The sequence below is a fragment of the Trachypithecus francoisi genome, unplaced genomic scaffold, assembly GCF_009764315.1.
Source record: "Trachypithecus francoisi isolate TF-2019V2 unplaced genomic scaffold, Tfra_2.0 Lachesis_group6, whole genome shotgun sequence".
In the NCBI taxonomy this organism is placed as follows: Eukaryota; Metazoa; Chordata; class Mammalia; order Primates; family Cercopithecidae; genus Trachypithecus; species Trachypithecus francoisi.
Genome location: NW_022681471.1, coordinates 86,242,670 through 86,261,937, shown reverse-complemented (window position 1 = coordinate 86,261,937; position 19,268 = coordinate 86,242,670). Strand labels below are relative to the sequence as shown.

The 19,268-nt window shown below is 48.0% G+C and overlaps 1 protein-coding gene across 1 annotated transcript in view; it reads left to right on the top strand.

Moving 5' to 3' along the window:
• The first annotated feature begins 1,085 nt into the window (after positions 1 to 1,085).
• The window catches only part of GPR173 (G protein-coupled receptor 173), a 32,055-nt gene continuing 13,872 nt past the window's right edge, over positions 1,086 to 19,268 (top strand). Inside the window, 1 exon segment of the mRNA XM_033201510.1 lies at positions 1,086 to 1,813. The gene's annotated coding sequence lies outside the window, so the exon portion shown is untranslated.

Genomic DNA, 19,268 nt, shown 5'->3' with positions numbered 1-19,268 from the left:
GTCATAAATGAAGGAACCATGGATGAAGGAAGAAAGGAAATAAAACACAATTTCTTATATCAAGATAATTTGAATTCTTGAATGCTGTAACTTAGGGGAACCACTGAAGCATCATCTGGTCCCAATTTAATCATATTTGAAACAAATATTTTTTCCTTGTCTTCACACCTCTGCCTACCAAACATTCTCCTCACCTCTTCTATGCTGCTGTCCTGGGACATAGCTTGAAGTATGGGTTCTGCCTGTCTGCTGGCCCTAAGAAAGTGGGGATGGCATAGGAGATATCCCGAGAGGGGGCTGTTCAGAGTTGGGCAGCGCTCCTTTGTCCACCCCCACCCCCCCCAGCCAACCTCCAGGCCTTGCAGGGAAAAATGCCCATAGAACCCCATTCTAAATCAGTGTATGAATCCCACCTCTCCGGGCCCTAAGCATGCCTCCCAGTCCAAAGCTTTTGAGAAACTTTCGCCGGACCTTTGTCCCGACCCAGACCCTAGCGTCCCCTACGCCCTGCCTCCTCTGCACTTGTAGCCCATGTGAGTTGCTCTCTCAGCAGCCTCTTGGCCATCTCTCCTCACCTCCACTCATGCCTCTCTCTAGCATCTCAGAAAGGCCCAAACCTGACTTCCCAGCCAGCTATTGTCCTGGCAGCACAGTCGCCACGCCAGCGTCCCCACCCAGTCAGCCAGCCAGCCGGCTGCTCCCTGGCCTCGCCAGCCCCCCCTCCCTGCCCCGCCCCAGGGAGGACCAGGCTGGCAGCTGGGAGTCTCCCTGCCTGCTCAGCCTTCCTCCTTCCCTCCCTCTCCCTCCCTGCCTCCCTCCTCCTCCGCCCGCCCCTGAGGCAGGGACCGTGCAAATCGAGGAGAGGGGGGACGGACAGGCCTGATGGGGTCCAACTTATGGCCCCAGATTCCCCACTGATGCTCTCTCCAGGATGGGTGTCCCCAGCATCGTGGGACCTGGATTTGTGTGCACCAGGGTGGTTCCCAGGCCAAGAGGGTCCCTCCGGCAGTCCCTTAGTGCCCTCGTTTTGCATGAGGACCCCCCTCGGATGCTCTGAGCCACCCTCCTCAACCCGGATCTAAAACCCGGGACACAGCTATCAGGCCAGCCTCTCTCTCCACCCCACCCCCTCTTTCTGGCGTCCATCCCCTCCCCAACACCACCTCTGCTGCTGCCTCTGGCTGTGGACCTGCACCTCTTCCCCATCGCCGCCAGGCCCGGGGAGCGGGGTGAGCCTGGATGAGAGCCCCCCCAATCTGGGGCTCTCCCAGGCCATGGCCCGTGTGCTCCCAGGGAGGAGCCCCGGACCCTGAGCATCTGCTGGAGGCTTGGCAGAGGCCCCGCGGGGACCGTGTCTTCTGAGGACAAAAGGCGGCGGCCAGCAGGCAGACGGAGGGGGCGGTGGGGGGAGTAGGGGGACCGGCAGCCAGGCAGGCAGACGGGTAGCAGGGGCCAGCACTGGCCCCCCTCCCAGCTTGGCAGTAGCATGAAGATGGGGGTGGGAGTGTATAGTGGAGGAAGCACCTGCCGGGACCCCCACCTGCCAGCTAGTTGGGCACCCCAAGGCTGTGTGCTGCCCACCTGGTGTTCCCCAACACCCCTAGCCCTACCCAGTGCACCCCTCCGGTGCCTGCTTTCCCTGATGCCTGCGATTTAGACCAGCCCGGCTGTATCCACGGCAACAGAAGCAGGAGTGTCACTGGCCGCCAGATCACTGAGGGTCCCACAATGTGGCCCGGGCTGTGATTTACCTGGGTGAGACAGCTTGAGCCCCCATCGTGGATTCTAAGACATCCGTGCTGAGAGAGCCCAGGTAAGCAGTCAGCATCCCTCCACCAAGGATTGGGGGCTGGGACTTCTGTTCTGTCTCCCCACACATACTTCAGAGTCTCCATCACTGCCATGCTCTCCGTCTCTCTCTGACTCTGTTAGTCTCTTTCTGCTTCATCACAGGGGCTCCTGGCACCCAAGCCTGGGGACTCCTCATCTTACCCCCATCTTCCCCAATCTCAAATGTCCCATGAGAAAGGGAACCACCACCTGTTTCCCCTCACAGGGTCTGTTTTTATCATCATGGTTGCGTTTGGGCATGAGGCTGTGTTAATCTTTCCTTGTGTGCTGGCTGTGGAGGGGATGCCTGGGATCCCGGCCGTGTTCCTTTACAATGCCTGCACCCTGGGCAGGCTCAGCCTCTTGCGGCTGCTCCTCTCCCTCTCCCTCCTCCTCCACTCTCTTCCAGGATCCTTGGCCTGCTGGCAGTGTGTGTGTGTGTGTGTGTGTGTGTGTGTGTGCACCTGGGTAGCAAGCAGGTGGGTAGACATGACAGAGAAGCTGCTCCCAGCCCAGACCACCCCCCATTCCTTCTTTCCTCCTTTCCTTCCTTCCTTCCTCCACCACTGCACCCCCCCTCCATCTCTCCCTACAGGTAGCAGAGTTTTGCTCACTCACCACTGAAGAGGTTGCCGATTCCCAGCTAGAGGGAGGAAGCCACTGTAGGGCTAAAGGACGGTGAGGTGGTAGTGGGGAGCACTTCCAGGCCCTAGGCTGCCTGATGGTTCTGTGGGGGCAAAGATCAAGCCCATGACAACCTGCAGGGGCCAGGAACAACATGGTTATCCCTACAGTGTGGGACCCAGCCTCCACCACAAGGCTATCTGTCTCTGTTTCAGATGCCCATGTTGTGTCTGGGACCCCCCAGATCTTGTGGCCTTGTGCCCAGTAGCCAGAGGTCTGTATATCTGGAAGGGCAGGAAAGCCTGGTACATACAGAACATGGATCCTCCCAGGGACACTTCTCCCAACTACTAGCTCTGCAACTTTAGTGGAAGCATGCCACTTACTGAACCTCAGTTTTCCCATCTGTCAAAGAGACCGATAACCCTTCCCTGATGGGTGTGTGTAGGGATTGAATGAGTTGGTGCGTGTAAGAGATGCGCATCGAGGTGGCACTGAAGCAATGTCAGCAAAGCTCACAGTCAATATTGTTGCTGACTATTCATGATTAATAGTGTTATTGATTACTTGGAGGAGGGACAGGTCCTTCTTCTCCAGGGTCCAGCAGAGATCTGGGGAGGGCAGCAAGTGGGCAGATGGAGGGGAGTGGAAGAGAGGCAGGAGAAGCCTTGTGTTAATACTTCTCATTTGTAGAGAATGATAAGTGGTTATGGGCAGAGCCTCCCTCCCCCACCCCACTCCAGGCTTCTTTCCCTGCACTTGTCCCTGTTTGTGCACACACACACATGCACACACACACAGAGCTTGAGCCCCCATGAGCCAGCAGAGGCCTGGCTTGCAGGCTGCAGCCTTCCTGGCCCTGGTGATGTATGTGTCTCCCTGTTGAGGGGAGACTTGGCAAGAGTTTGGCCTGTGGTCAGTGGTTGGCAGGGCCTGGAGATGAGGCTGAAGCTCCTGAGATCACGGGGCTTCGGGTAGAGCTGGGGTGTGGCCCATGCAGCAGCCAGACCTGTGAGGGACCCTCCCGGGGAGCTGCTCACCTAGAGCCTGGGATGGGGAAGAATGGGGTCTGCTGGCTGATTTTGGGGTGTGGAGATGTGATGGGACACAGAGTGTGGGGTTGGTGACCAAGGGAAGAGAAGGAATGGGGAAAGACTGAGGCACAGAAGACCATCTCTGTGGGGGCAGGGAGGGGGACTTTGAGGCATAAAGTAGACTTTTCTGAAGAAGCATTTGGTGTGGGAGAGGACCTGGTCTGTGGTCTGGAGGCCTCTGGGCCCGAGCGTGGGTGTATATATGCTACTGGAAATGTGTGGCTGAGTGTGTAGTTTGTGTGTGCACATCTGTTCATGGGCAATGTGGCTGTGTATGAACCTATGTGTGTGAGCAGACCGTGTGATGGCATGCGTGTGAGTGTGTGGGTATCTGGGTAGGCTTGTGTGTGTACTGTGGGGTGGGCATGACTTTGCATGTCTGTCTGGGTGATCAAATGGGCATGTTTGATTTTGAGCCTGAGTGTAGGTGTGTTTTCTCTGAGCCATCAGGCCTGTTGAATGTCTGGTTGTATATGTGTGTGGCATCAGTTTTTCTTTGAGTGTACGTGTCTGGTTGTATGTGTATGAGTGTGTGGGTTTCAGAATGCCTGGGTGTGCTTGCCCAATTAGATGAATGCCTAGTTGTATCTGATTGTGCATACTGGTGTGTGCTCATGAGTGTAGGTGCATCTAAAGGGTGTGTTTGTGAGTGTAAGGGCATATATGTGCATGTCCATGCATGTATGAGAGGGTGTATATGTGTGTGTGTATATATGAGTGTGTCTGTTGTGCATTTGTGTGAGTAGGCTTTTGACTTTCTGTGAATGTCTGTATGTGGGTTCTCCAGCATTTTAAATTATATAGATGTCCATGTGTGCATGTTCCAGTGTATATCACCTATAGACAAACCTTTACGTCCACATCCGATTAGGGAAATGTTAGTGTAGGTGGGCACACTAGTATAAGGAGAACTAATTGTATGGGTAGGGGAGAGTGTGTGAATGAAAATCTATTTTTTGGGTATGCCTATGTGTGCACATTTGATTGTGTATGTGAGTATGGCTGTGTGGGGGAGTGTATGCCTGTCTGCACACAAACACACACACACACGCAAAATGCTGTGTGCATAGGTGAAATGGTGCATTGTCTATATGTCTAATTGTGTTTGTGTGTACACTGCTATGTGTGAGTAAATGTCTGATTGTGGCATGCATGAGTAGCTACTTGGATGTGCATGTCTCATTATGTGTTTTGTCTGAATTTCTGAGTGTTTGAGTGTGAATGTGTATTTGAATATGCCTGTGAGTGATTGTGAGTGTATATGTGAGTGTATACGCTAGTATGTGTGAACATCTGGCTGTGTGTGTTTCATTGAACATGTCTGTATATGCCTGCCTGTCCATACACATCCGTGTGCGTGTGTGTGTGTGAATATGTCTGTGTGTATGCCTGTACATTCAGACAGGCATACACAGAGGTATATTCATATGTGTGAATGTGCCAGTTTGTACAGTTCTAATTATTTGCATGTATGTTTTTGTGTTAATGCATCTTTGTTCTGGAGCATATGTTGTAGAACACAACGTAAGGTAATGTCCATGCATGCCACTCTCAGCCTATAAGTGTGTTTAAGTGTGTGTGTGTGCGAGAGAGAGGATGTGTGTGAGGATGTGTGTGTCTGTGATGAGTGTGGATCAGTCCTTCTTGTGTGGATGGATGTACAGTTGTGTGTATGTGAGTGTACTTCCATGTGTGCATGTGTGTGAATATACCTTTGTGTCCAAGTCCATCTGTGAGAATGTAGGTGTAAATGATTCCTCTTTATTGTGTAGCTTCTCATATGGGTGTATGCACTTGTAGGAATGTACATGATGTACATATCTGGCTGTGATAGTGTGAGCATGTTTTGTGAGTACATTTGTATTTCCATGTCTGACTGTATGCATATGGGAATGAATTAATGAACAAGTCTATGTGCATGTGAACATGCCCACTTGTGTGTACAAGTCTGTGTGTAGGAATGTCTGCGTATCTGTACTTCATGTCATTTACAAGCATGTGCATATCTAGGTGTTTATGTGTGTGAGTACACCCACACAGGTGTGTGAGTGTGTAAATATATGTGGTCATGTCTGGGTGTGTGTGTGCACACATTTGGGAGCTTGCCTCTCTGTCTCCATGTTTGTTCATCATCTCCTTGGGTGTGATATAAAGTCTGTCTGTGGGCATGTGAAGGTATGCATGTATGTACCCTGTGTTTGTGAGTGAATGTATGTCATTCGTGGGCATTATGTCATGTGAATGTATGTCATGCATGCATGCCTGTGTTCAAGAGTAAACAGGCCGGGTGCGGTGGCTCACGCCTGTAATCCCAGCACTTTGGGAGGCCAAGGCAGGCGGATCACAAGGTCAGGAGATTGAGACCATCCTGGCCAACATGGTGAAACCCCGTCTCTACTACAAATACAAAAATCAGCCAGTCGTGGTGGCGGGCACCTGTAGTCCCAGCTACTCGGGAGGCTGAGGCAGGAGAATGGGGTGAACCCGGGAGGCGGAGCTTGCAGTGAGCTGAGATCGCACCACTGCACTCCAGCCTGGGCGACAGAGCAAGACTCTGTCTCAAAAAAAAGAAAAAAAAGGGTAAACGGATGTACACGTGTGACTAAGTACAGTGTGAGTGTGTCCACATGTAAGGATGAGTGTAGGTGTTTGTGCATGTGTCTGTCAGTCGATGTGAAAGAGAGATACTTGGCCTTGGGCCTGTGCAGATTGGGCCTTATTGGCAAGGGGATGAAAAGGGAGAATACTTACAAGTCTGTGTACCTCAGTATGTATTTATGTGTATGACTGAGAGTCACTGGTGCCCTGCGAGACTATGTCTGTCTGTAAGTGTGTAGACATCCTGCAGATTGGCAAGTTATGACACCTGATGCCTGTGACCCCCATTCTGGGGCTTCTCTGGCCTTGACCACGTACTGGGCTTTTGTGGGGGTCTCAGGATAATTCCTGTCATTATTCACACTCAAGAAGTGGGCACCAATCATGGCTGATGTCCTACTGGGGAAAAGAGGCCCATTTAGAAAAAGATTATTTGAAACACAAAGGACTCCCTTCTCATCCCCCCAACCATCAAAGGCCCAGAGTAGAGTGGCATTGTATGGTATCTAGGGTTGGTAAATAGTTTTCACTGAGAGGACCCAAATTATGCCATCCAGGCAGAAATCTAGATGGTGAAACCCCGTCTCTACTAAAAATACAAAAACAAAATTAGCCAGGTGTGGTGGCAGGTGCCTGTAATTCCAGCTACTCGGGAGGCTGAGGCAGGAGAATGGTGTGAACCCAGAAGGCGGAGCTTGCAGTGAGCTGAGATAGCGCCACTGCACTCCAGCCTGGGTGACAGAGCGAGACTCTGTCTCAAAAAAAAAAAAAAAAAAAAATGAAAGGATCTTAGTAGAGAATGTGTGTGTGTGTGCATGTGTGTGTAGACTGGTATATCTGGTGAGAGAGAAAGGATGTGGTCTGCATGTGTGTAGAGAGAGCATGTCCCGGGTGCAGTGGCTCATGCCTGTAATCCCAGCGCTTTGGGAGGCCAAGGCGGGTGGATCACCTAAGGTCAGGAGTTTGAGACCAGCCTGACGAATATGGTGAAACCCCATCTCTACTAAAAATACAACTGGGCGTGGTGGTGCATGCCTGTAGTCCCAGCTACTCGGGAGGCTGAGACAGGAGAATTGCTTGAACCCAGGAGGTGGAGGTTGCAATGAGCCGAGATCATGCCACTGCACTCCAGCCTGGGCAACAGAGTGAGACTCCGTCTCAAACAAAAAAAAAAAAGAGAGAGAGAGAGCACATGGGTGTATGGGTGTTTCTGGGTAGGGTGTGCATGTGAGGCATTTGGGTGTGTTTGGGAGTGTGGGGTGAGTGTGGTTGTATGTAAAGTGGCCTGTGTGGGTGGAGGATGGTATAAGTGAGAGTTGGGTTGGGGATATGTGTGAGGATGTGTGTATTTGAGGGGTGTGTGAGTGTGGGTTTATCTGAATGGTGAGATAGGGTGGGTGGTGTGCATGAGAAAGAGAATTTGGGCACATCTGGGTGAGGGTGGGGGTGTATATAATTGGGGATGTCTATGGAGTGTGTGTATGGGTGGTGTGTGTGAGACAGTATGGATGTATCTGCGTTGTGTGTGTACAGTGCGAGTAGATCTGGCTGATGGTGATTAAGAGAATTGGGGGGTCGAGATTGTGTTTGTGTGTAAGAGAGAATGGGGGTGTTTCTGAGTGTGGTAGAGGTGTGAGCATGCATGTCTCCCGTGGGAAGAGCATGTATGTGTATCTGGATGAGGTGTGAGAGTTTGGGTTAACTGGGTTGGAGGCAAGTGTGGATGTAGTGGGGGGGTGTATCAGAATATAGGTGCATGTGAGGTGTGGATGTATCTGGATGGTGTGTGAAAGAGAAAGTGTGTAAGTACATTTGGGCTGTGTGTGAGACAGTGTGTGGATATATTGGGGGTAGAGTGGGTTTGAATGTGGGTGTATCCGGATGGTAGGCGAGTGAGAGCATGGGTATATTTGGGTGATGGAGAGTGTAGTAAGGTATGTCTGGATGGCGTGTGATGAGAGCTTTGGTTGTATCTGGGTGGAGAATGTGGGCATATATGTACTTGGGTGTGGATGTGAATGTGTATAACTGGATGGGTTGTGTAAAAGAGAGTTGGGGGCACAGCTGAGTGGGAAGTGTGTGTATGGAGTGTGGGTGCTTGTGGGTGGTGTGGAGGAGATGAGAGCATGGGTGGATCTGGGGAGTGGGGCGTGTGCAGAGGTCCACTGGATGGCATGTGTGAGGGTTGGATATGTCCAGGTGGGTTGTGTGTGTGGATGGAGTTATACCTGGGTGGTGCATGTGGCTTTGAGTGGATCTCCATGGTCTATATGGGATGAATCTAGATGATGATGTAGGAGAGGATGGATGTGTCTGGATGGGGCTGTGAGAGTGGGGCTGTATTTGGAGTGTTTGTGTGTGTGTGTGTGTGTGTGTGTATGGGTATGAGAATGATGTGTGTGTCTGTGTGTGGATGTATTTGGCTTGGGAATTTGTGAGTGTGAGTACTTGGATGGGGTGTGGGTAAGTGTAGTGCCTTTGGAAAGCATGTGTGTCATTGTGGGTGTATCTTAATACTGTGTGAGAGAGAGAGAGAGATTGTAGGTGCACCTGGTTCGGGTATGAGGGCTCTGAGTTGGGGTGGGGTACAAGTTTGAGTGTATCTGTGTGATGTGAGAGTGTGGGTGTACTGAATTGGGAGTTTGCATAAGTGTGGAGGGCCTGTGCGTGTAAGTGCATTTGAGATGTGTGTATATGAGAACGGGTGTATTTAGATGGGATTTGTGTGAGAGGGTGTGGGTGTATCAGTGTTGGGTATATGTTTGAAAGTAGGTGTATTTGAGAAGAATGTGGGCACATCGGAGTTGGAGCATGTGAGAGTGTGGGGTATATCTAAGACCGCAAAGACCTATAGGATGTGAGCAGGGCTCAGCCTGTGTCTGAATGTCTACATGGCTATGAATCAGGATGTGTATATATAAATAGGATGTGTCATCTCTGGGTGGTGTGAGAGTGTGTGGGTGTGTGTGTGAGTGTGAGTGAATCTGGGGGGTGTGCATGTGGCTGCATCTGGCCACATGTGTGAGTATGTGGCCAGCATGTGAGTATGAGGATAGCATGTGTGAGTATTTGGGTGAGGAATATATCTGAGAATGTGACTGTATCTGTGTGTGAGTGTGCAAGTGGTATATCTAGAGGTTTTGTGTGTTCAATAATGTGGGTGTGTCTGGGCAGGGTGTGTGATTGTGGACATGTGTATGAATGTATATATATTTCCTGGGGCACATATATCTCTGCTGGAATGTCTGTAAATGTGAACATGTCCATGTTTGTTTATGTATGTGACTAGGTGTGTGTGGCCATTTGTACCTGAGTGTATCAGCTGGATTAAGTGTGCATGTGCTTGTGCTAAAGTGGTATGTATCTGTACTTGTGCATGAGGTGAGTGTACTTCTACATGTAAGTTGGATCTGCAAGGTCTCTGGAGGCAGCTTTTGTGTTCAAATCCTAGTTCTGCCATTTATTAGCTGTATGGCTTTGGGCAAGTCACCTAAGCTCAACAAAGCCCCAGTGTCTTATCTGTAAAAGTGGGAGTACTATTACCTATCTCATAGGATGAGGATTGGGTGAGTTATATGAAAAGCACTTAGAGGCTGGACGCGTTGGCTCACACCTGTAATCCCAGCACTTTGGGAGGCCGAGGTGGGTGGATCACCTGAGGTCGGGAGTTTGAGACCAGCCTGACCAACATGGAGAAACCCCATCTCTACTTAAAAAAAAAAACACACACACACACACACACATAAAATTAGCCAGGCGTGGTGGCGCATGCCTGTAATACCAGCTACTCGGAAAGCTGAGGCAGGAGAATCACTTGAACCCAGGAGGTGGAGGTTGCAGTGAGCCAATATCGTGCCATTGCACTCCAGCCTGGGCAACAAGAGTGAAACTCCATCTCAAAAAAAAAAGAAAAGAAAAGAAAAAGAAAAAGAAGGAAAAGAAAAGAAAAAAGAAAAGAAAAAAAAAGAAAAGAAAAGAAAAAGAAAAAGAAGGAAAAGAAAAGAAAAAAGAAAAGAAAAAAAAAGAAAAGAAAAGAAAAGAAAAGCACTTCGAACAGTGCCTGGCATGTAATGAGTCCTCTGCACCGTATAAGCCATTATGTATTACCATAATTATTAGCCATGCCAGTGTGTAATAGTATGTGTCCATCTGCAAGTGTGAATGGGGTTTCTATGTGCATATTTGCTCTGTTATCTGTGTCTATATGTCTGTGTGACAGAATGAGCATATCCTGTGTGTATCTGTGTTTGTACATGAAAGTGGGTTTGTACTTCTGTGTATCCCAGTGTGCATATAAAACCACGAACATGTGAGAAAGGAAGCATGTGTCCCGGGCGTGAATGGAGGGGGTTGTCCCCATGTGTGTATTTCCCAGTGCACACACATCTGGGTGTATGAGTGCACATGCCTGTATCTGTGGTAGTGTAGTGTCTGTGAGTGTGGGTGTGACCTGCACTGCTGTGTGTCTGCACATGTGAGCATGCTTCTATCTGTGTGTGCATGCCAGTGTGTTTTTATCTGCCTATGTAAACATGTTTGTAGGGGTCAATATGTAAATGTATGTATGTGAATCTCTGTTGCGAGTGCCTATGTCAGAAGGTTGGTATCCAGGTTTATATGTGATGATCCAGGTGCGTGCGTGTGTGTGTGTGTTAAAGGGCTAGTGTGCATCTGAGAGTCTTTCTGTATTTATAAACATCAGTGGCTATGTGGGTGTGTATGCTTCAGTCTGCATTGCTCTATATGCCTGCTTGCCTTTGTGTGTGTGTAGCAGTGAGGCTGAGCCATGTGCTTGTATGTGTGAGCAGGTCTGTACTCTGTGTATATGGATGTGTTCCAGGGCAGATTTGTGAGAGTGGCTTTGTATAATAATAGAACGGGTTTTAATCTCTTAGTATAAGAACCAGTGGGGTGGCGCATGGGAGAGCCTGGATCTATAGGATGTGAGCAGGACTTGACCTATGTTTTCTTATGTCTGTGCATGTAACACCGTATCTGTAAGTGTCTAGGTTCATGTAGTTTGGTTCATGTGTATGTATGTCTGTAAGTGCCTATGTAAGTGGTGAACGCATTTCGCCTAGACCGCCTAGACCTGTATTCCTTTTTTTTTTTTTTTTTTCCGTAGAAGAAAGACTATTAAGAAGGCTTTGAAGTTAAAAAATAAAACTCTCGGCAGGCGCAGGGGCTCACGCCTGTAATCCCAGCACTTTGGAGGCCGAGGTGGGCGAATCATGAGGTCAGGAGATCGAGACCATCCTGGCTAACACGGTGAAACCCCCGTCTCTACTAAAAATACAAAAATTTTAGCCGGCATGGTGGTGGGCGCCTGTAGTCCCAGCTGCTCGGGAGGCTGAGGCAGGAGAATGGTGTGAACCCGGGAGGCGGAGCTTCCAGTGAGCTGAGATCACTCCACTGCACTCCAGCCTGGCGACAGGGTGAGACTCCGTCTCAAAATATAAAAAATAAAATAAAATAAAAATAAAACTCTCAATACAATTTTTGTGTGTGACACAGGGTCTCACTCTGTCGCCCAGGCTGGAGTGCAGTGGCACGATCTCGGCTCACTGTAACCTCCACCTCCATGCCGGCCATTTAATTTTTGTTAAATAGATTTTTTTTTAACCCTCAAATTAGCTCAACAAATATATAATCAGTAATTTAGCTGTGTAAGATTAAAGCTCCATTACTTTATTTTAAATAAAATACGTTTTAGGCCAGGTGTGGTGACTCACACCTGTAATCCTAGCACTTTGGGAAGTCAAGGTGGGTGGATTGCTTGAGCCCAGGAGTTTGAGACCAGCCTGGGCAATATGGCAAAATACCATCTCTACAAAAAATAGAAAAATTAGCCAGGTGTAGTGGTGTGCACCTATAGTCCCAGCTACTCGGGAGGCTGAGGTGGGAGGATCACTTGAGCCCAGGAGTTCGAGGCTGCAGTGAGCCATGAACATGCCACTATACTCCAGCTTGGTGACAGAGTGAGACCATGTCTCAAAAAAAAAAAAAACACCCCAGAACCTGTCTCTACAAAAAATAGAAAAATTAGCCAGGCATGGTGGCACATGCCTGTAGTCCCAGCGACTTGGGAGGCTGAGGTGAGAGCATCACTTGAGTCCAGGAGTTCAAGGCTGCAGTGAACCAAGATCTCGCCATCGCACTCCAGCCTGGGTGACAGAGCGAGACCTTGTCTCAAAAAAAAAAAAAAAGTAATATATATACATACACACACACACACACGTATATAGTTCTTAAAATTTATTCCATAAAGTACATATTTCCCTGTAAACTCCCTACATATACACAAGAGGTAAAAAGTGAAAAAAACATTTTTTTGAGACACAACCTTGCTCTTGTCGCCCAGGCTGGAGTGCAGCGGCACGATCTTACCTCACTGCAACCCCTGCCTCCCAGGTTCAAGCGATTATCGTGCCGGGATTAAAGTGCTGGGATTACAAGCGTGAGCCACGGCATCCAGCCAAAAAAAAATTTTTTAATTAAAAAAATGACAGCCGGTCGTGGTGGCCCAGCACTTTGGGAGGCCGAGGCGGATGAATCACCTGAGACCAGGAGTTCCAGACCAGCCTGGCCAACATAGAGAAATCCTGCCTCTACAAAAAATACAAAAATTAGCCGGGCATGGTGGCGGGTGCCTGTAATCCCAGCTACTGGGGAGGCTGAAGTAGGAAAATCACTTGAACCCAGGAGGTGGAGGTTGCGGTGAGCCAAGATCGCACCACTGCACTCCAGCCTGGGCAACAAGAGCGAGACTCCGACTCGAAAAAAAAAAAAGACAACAGAAACCACAGTGGGAAGGGGATTAATTATTAACAAAAAGTTAGAAATTTCTGATTGGGGTGCCCCTACAGCCCTTCACCCCTGCCCCACGCCCCCTACCCATCTCTGGCTGTGCATAGCTGATGTACGAAATGGTATACGGTTAGCCTCAAAAAGGGAGTAAAAATGTCACCGTCCTCCTCTGGAAGCATCTGTACAGTCTGAGACTGTAGGCCTGTATTTCTATAGAAAGGCAGTTATATAGTTATATCTGTGTATTGTATGCGTGTGTATCTTTGAGCAATTTGCTGGTGTGGGTATCTACATGCATGCCTAGCTGTTTCTGTGCAGTTGAGGGGGCATATTTGTGTGTCTGTGTATGAGTGTCTCATTGTGCTTATTGGCTGGTCTGAATGTGAGTGCAAATTTGAATTTCCGTGTACACATGTCCCCATGTGCACATATCTGTCTGTATGTGCTAGTGTTTCTATGTAATGTGACTAGATGTAAATGTATTAGGGCATTCACAACCTGGCACACAGAGAAAGTGAAATATTTTATGGCACACTGGAGTAAACTGAAGAGGGTTGGGGTACTAGAGTTGGGTGAAAAGGAATTTCTTACATTTTCCTCATGTTATACAATTACAGGAAGAAAAATTAAAATGCAGAGTTTTGGGGGAGTTATTAAATATTGAATTTGTGTACAACTTTCAAATGAAATCTTTTCAGTTTTTTTTATGACACACTTGAGCTCACTTCTAGAAACATGTCTTAGTCTGTTTTGTGCTGCTCTGACAGAATACTTGAGACTGGGTAATTTTTAACAAGCAGAGATTTCTTTCTTACAGTTCCGGAGGCTAGGAAGTCCAAGGTTGAGGGCATGTATCTAGCAAGGGCCCCTTCCTGCGCCATCCCATAGTGGAGAGCAGAAAGGCAAGAGAACACGCTTTTGCATTAGAGAGAGAGAGAGAAGAGGAGAGGAGAGGAGAGGAGAGGAGAGGAGAGGAGAGGAGAGAAGAGGAGAGGAGAGGAGAGGAGAGAGGAGAAGAGAAGAGAGAGAAGAGGGAAGAGGAAGAGGGAAGAGAGAAGAGAGGGAAGAGGGAAGAGGGAAGAGAGAAGAGAGATGAGAGAAGAGAGAGGAGAAGGGAGCCGAACTCATCTATTTATCAGGAACCCTTCCTACGATAGAAACCCACTCCCATGAAAACAGGATTAATCTGTTTATGAGGGCAGAGCCCTCATTACCTCATCACTTCTTAAAGGTCTCATTTCTCAACACTGCTGCATTGGGATTAGGTTTCCAACACATGAACTTCAGAGGACACATTCGAGCCATAGCATTCTTCCTTAACTCCCAAAATCCATGTCCTTCTCACGTCTAAAATAGATTCATTCCATCCCAATAGCCCCAAAGTCTTGACTCGTTCCAGCACCAACTCAAAAATCTAAAATCAAGAGTCCCATTTGAATCAGACAGGAGACACTCCAGGTGCAATTCATCCTGAGGCAAATTTCTCTCCAGATGTTAGCCTATGAAAATAGCAAATTACGTTCTTCCAAAATACAGTGGTGGGACAGGCATAGGATAGACACTCCCATTCCAAAAGGGAGAAATAGGCAAGAAGAAAGGGGTAACTGATCCAAGTAAGTCCAAAATCCAACAGAGAAAACAACATTGTCTTTTGTGTGTGTGTGTGTGTGTGTGTGAGTTAAGGTCTCCCTCTCTGTCACCCAGGCTGGAGTACAGTGATGTGATCACGGTGTCACAGCTCACTGCAGCCTCAACCTCCTGCGCTCAAGCGATCCTCTCATCTCAGCCCCCAGAGTTTTTGTAGAGATGGGATTTGGCCATGTTGCCCAGGCTGGTCTCGAACTCCTGGGCTCAAGCAATCCACCCACCTCAGCCTCTCAAACTGCTGGAATTACTATGCCCAGCCAACATTAAGTCTTAAAGCTGGAGAATGATCTTTGATTCTGCATCCTGCATCCTGGGCACACTAGAGCTGGGCTGGGTCCCCAAGGCCTTGAGCAGCCCTGCCCCTATGGCTTTGCTGGGCTCAGTCTACCCAGCAGCTCTCATGGGTTGAAGTCTCATGCCTCCAGCCTTCCCAGGCTGGAGTTGTACATTCGTGGTCCTATAGTTCTGTGGTCTTGGGACAGCCCCACTCCCACAGTTCCATTAAGTGTTGCCTTAGTGGGGGCCCTCTGCAGTGGCTCCATCCCTATGACAAGTCTCTGTGTGGTTCCCCAGGCTGTCCATGAAATTCTTTGAAATCTAGATGAAGGAAGCCATGGTTCCACAACTCTTGCATTCTGTGTGCCTACAGAATTAGCACCATGTGGACACCACCAAGGTTTACAGGTTATACTTTCTGGAGCAGCAAGTAGAGCTGCACTTGGGTCCGCTTGAGCCACAGCAGGGGCAGCCAAGGGGTGTTGCTCCAGAATTGAAGGAGTAGAGTCCCAAGGTGGCACAGGGCAGCAAATGCTGAAGTCCTAGGGATACCTCTCTAGAAACCTTGCCCTCAAGATCCTAGCTTGCCTCAAAGGCCTCTGAATAGAACCTGGCTTCCTTCTACCCATATTAGTCTCTTTAGCAGTCTCTTGGTCACACCCTTAGTATTCTCTCCCCAACACGTTTTTGTAATTTTTACATGGTCAGGCTGAGAGTTTTCCAAATCTTTCTGTTCTGCTTCTCTTTTAATTATAAATTCTGTCTTTAAATCATTTTTTCTCTCGTTTTGCTGTACATAGCCAAAAGTAGTCATGCAGCATCTCAAACACTTTGCTGCTTAGATATTTTTTCTGCTATATATGCTAGTTTATGACTCTTAAATTCTGCCTTCCACAAAAGTCCTAGGACATGAACACAATTCTGCCAAACCTTTGCACGCATATAACAAAGGTGGCTTTTATTCCAGTTTCTAATACCTTATTTTTCATTTCCATCAGAGACCTCATCAAAATGGCCTTTACCGTCCATATTTCTGATCATGGGATTAGAAATAAAGCTAAGGAGCCTAAATCTCCTTAGGGATTACTTAAGTGGTGATGATCAGAACCACTTGGCAATTACATTTTTAACACATGAGCATCACAACTGATCATGGCCACTTAAGTAATCCCTGAGGAGGTTTAGCCTTTCCCTATAGCACTTGTCTTCTTCTGAGGCCTCGACCAAAATCACCCTTAACCCTCTATTAATCGCATTACAGGCTTTTTCTAGCCTGCTCTTCCATATTCTTTCAACCTCTACCCATTACCCAGTTCCAAAGCCACTTCCACATTTTCAGACATTATAGTAACAGCCCTATTCTTGGTACCAATCTTCTTAGTCCATTTTGCGCTACTATAACAGAATATTTGAGACTGGTAATTTGTGAAGAACAGAGATTTTAGGCCAGGCGCGGTGGCTCACGCATGTAATCCCAGCACTTTGGTAGGCTGAGGCAGGAGGATTGCTTGAGGTCAGGAGTTCAAGACTAGCCTGGCCAACATGGTGAAACTGCATCTCTACTAAAAATATAAAAATTAGCTGGGCATCCTGGTGGCAGGTGCCTGTAGTCCCAGCTACTTGGGAAGCTGAGGCACAAAACTCACTTGTACCCGAGAGGCAGAGGTTTCAGCAAGCCTAGATCACGCCACTGCACTCCAGCCTGGGTGACAGAGCGAGACTCTGTCTCAAAAAAAAAAAAAAAAAAAAAGAGGCCGGGCGCGGTGGCTCAAGCCTGTAATCCCAGCACTTTGGGAAGCCGAGACGGGCGGATCACGAGGTCAGGAGATGAGACCATCCTGGCTAACACGGTGAAACCCCGTCTCTACTAAAAATACAAAAAAAAAAACTAGCCGGGCGAGGTGGCGGGCGCCTGTAGTCCCAGCTACTCGGGAGGTTGAGGCAGGAGAATGGCGTAAACCCGGGAGGCGGAGCTTGCAGTGAGCTGAGATCCGGCCACTGCACTCCAGTCCAGGTGACAGAGCGAGACTCCGCCTCAAAAAAAAAAAAAAAGAGAGAGATTTTATTTTATTTCTTATCATTCTGGAGGCTGGGCTGTCCAAGATCATGTGGCTACATCTGGTGAGAGCCTTCTTGCTGCATCATCCCATGGTGGAAGGCAGAAGGGCAAGAGAGCATGTGCACGTGACAAAGAGAGAAGGGAAGTAGGTAGAACTCATCCTTTTATCAGGAACCCATTTCTGTGATAAGCAACCCACTCCTGTGATAACAGCATTCATCCATTTATGAGGGAAGAGTCCTCATAACCTCATTACTCTTAAAGGTCCCACCTGTCAACACTGTTGCATTGGGGATTAAGTTTGTTTTTTTTTTTTTTTTTTTTTTTGAGGCGGAGTCTCGCTCTGTCGCCGGGACTGGAGTGCAGTGGCCGGATCTCAGCTCACTGCAAGCTCCGCCTCCCGGGTTTACACCATTCTCCTGCCTCAGCCTCCCGAGTAGCTGGGACTACAGGCGCCCGCCACTTCGCCCGGCTAGTTTTTGTATTTTTAGTAGAGATGGGGTTTCACCGTGTTAGCCAGGATGGTCTCGATCTCCTGACCTCGTGATCCGCCCGTCTCGGCCTCCCAAAGTACTGGGATTACAGGCTTGAGCCACCGGGCCCGGCCGGGATTAAGTTTTTAACGCATGAACTTTAGGGGACACATTCAAACCATAGGAGACCGTAACTTTTAAATTCACTAATGTGAATTTGTAGTGGTCAACATCCATGCCCACTTCTGATCAAGTCATAAGTGGTTTGATTTATTCTATAGTCCTTTGATTCATTTATGGTCATTTTAATCTTGATTTGGCAAATCCACTGATGCTGAGCATAGATCTTCTACATCAAGTTATTGTGTTTCTTGGTGAAAGCTCAAACAAAGGAAATTAAGTAAATAACAATTGGTAGTTTTGACACAGATATAAACTTCTATTGTGGCCTGCCACTTTTTGATCTTGGAAAGCATGTTGTTGAGGTAAGACACATTCCATGGAGATTGTTCAGACACAATCCGATGTTTGACCTAATGTCCTCAGTAATTAACTTGAATGTATGAAATGTAGCTGCATCATTCTATAGGTCAGCAGAGCTGACCTCAAAAACACAAGCTTTGGGGTCATCAGATAACCCTTTGGTTTCTCAGAAGCCTCAGGTGCAGTTTCTAGTGTTGAGTATGGCTGGTGCTTTCACACCATACCCACCTTTCTTAAGAAATGGAACAACTGCTTATTCGTGCCTTCTTTTTCCACTTTCCTTTTATAATTCTCTTGTTCTTGTCATGGCCAGGCAGAGACTAAGGTTTTGTGCTTGAAATAGCTACATGATCTTTTCTATCTTTTGGTAGTCACCATCAACAGGAAATTGCTGGCATAAGTAGGTTGCAGCAAATGGTCAAAGAGTACTTTTTTTATTGGGTTAAAACTCGTTTCTCGACAAATAAGCAGAATTTGGATAATTTGTAGTTTTTGAATGTTGTGCTTCAAAGGGAGGATTCTTTTTTAAATCTAGCATCTCTTTATTTTCTTTCAATCAAATATGAAATTTCATGTAACAAATGCAGGCCAGGTGCAGTGGCTCATGCCTGTAATCCCAGCACTTTGGGAAGCTGAGGTGGGAGGATTGCTTGAGCCCAGGAGTTTGAGACCAGTCTAGGCAACGTGACGAAACCCCGTCTCTACCAAAAATACAAAAATTAGCCAGGCACGGTGGCGTGCCTGTAGCTGGTGCCTGTGATCCCAGCTACTCAGGAGGCTGAGGTGGGAGGATTGCTTGAACCTGGGAGGTTGAGGCTGCAGTGAGCCATGATCACCTCACTGCACTCCAGCCTGGGTGACAGAGTGAGACCCTGTTTCCAAAATAAATAGATAAATAAATAAATGCTCACAAATGGAATGCAACAGAAAATTTTCATTTTGTGTATCTTAAAATAATGATGGCCGGGCGCGGTGGCTCAAGCCTGTAATCCCAGCACTTTGGGAGGCCGAGACAGGCAGATCACAAGGTCAGGAGATTGAGACCATCCTGGCTAACACTGTGAAACCCCGTCTCTACTAAAAAATACAAAAAACTAGCCGGGCGAGGTGGCGGGCGCCTGTAGTCCCAGCTACTCGGGAAGCTGAGGCAGGAGAATGGCGTAAACTCGGAAGGCGGAGCTGGCAGTGAGCTGAGATCCGGCCACTGCACTCCAACCTGGGCGACAGAGTGAGACTCTGTCTCAAAAAAAAAAAAAAAAAAAGTGATGAAGCTTTTCCGCTAAGTGAATGCAGACATTGCTCTACTGACTCTAACAAGTCTTCTTTAGTATTCAATTGCAACACCAAGTAAACATCACCCAGGGAACCACACTTGAC